This window comes from Sinocyclocheilus grahami, unplaced genomic scaffold (genome assembly GCF_001515645.1).
Source record: "Sinocyclocheilus grahami isolate Dianchi unplaced genomic scaffold, SAMN03320097.WGS_v1.1 scaffold682.1, whole genome shotgun sequence".
In the NCBI taxonomy this organism is placed as follows: Eukaryota; Metazoa; Chordata; class Actinopteri; order Cypriniformes; family Cyprinidae; genus Sinocyclocheilus; species Sinocyclocheilus grahami.
Window position 1 is genome coordinate 594,387 of NW_015505861.1, and position 543 is coordinate 594,929.

The window sequence follows — 543 nt, forward strand, 5'->3', positions numbered from 1 at the left end:
TTACCAGCACTGTTAGTGTTAAATTTGTCAGATGTTTTTTTTTTTAATTTTTTAACTTATTTTCTGTCAAATGTCCTTTTTAGTTTTTAATCGTATTTAGTCATTCTGTCCTGTTTTTTGTTCAGTCAAGTTGTAGTTGAATAAAAGTCTGGGAACTTTAGTCTAGGTTTAGTTGATTAAAATTTTTAGTCATGATATGATTGCATAATTGTTCAATTGTTAAACTAAATCACAATTAATTTACTCAAACTTGTAATTGCGATTACTGATCATGACCGTTGTCCTTTGAGAAATGCACCATTATTATTATGCTTTCACCTTAATGCATACACATGGTTTATTTTACCTCATCTAGTTTCCTGATTTATTATATTATTAATCTAAACACACTCTCATTATGAAAACGGTTAAAACTAAACAGCTTCTCTCAAAACAGTATCGTTTCTAATATTAATTCCAAATTATATTCATGTCTTTCTATTAAAACAACAAAAAAACACTTTCATTTCAGCAGAATATTTCGATTGGAGATCACTAAACTCA

At 27.4% G+C, this 543-nt stretch overlaps 2 protein-coding genes across 2 annotated transcripts in view; one reads left to right on the forward strand and one right to left on the reverse strand.

The window, feature by feature from the left end:
• LOC107559373 (choline-phosphate cytidylyltransferase A-like) overlaps positions 1 to 543 on the reverse strand; it is a 31,680-nt gene that overhangs the window by 22,759 nt on the left and 8,378 nt on the right. The gene's annotated exons all lie outside the window — the stretch shown is intronic.
• The window catches only part of LOC107559372 (segment polarity protein dishevelled homolog DVL-3-like), an 18,244-nt gene that overhangs the window by 10,024 nt on the left and 7,677 nt on the right, over positions 1 to 543 (forward strand). The window lies entirely within an intron of this gene.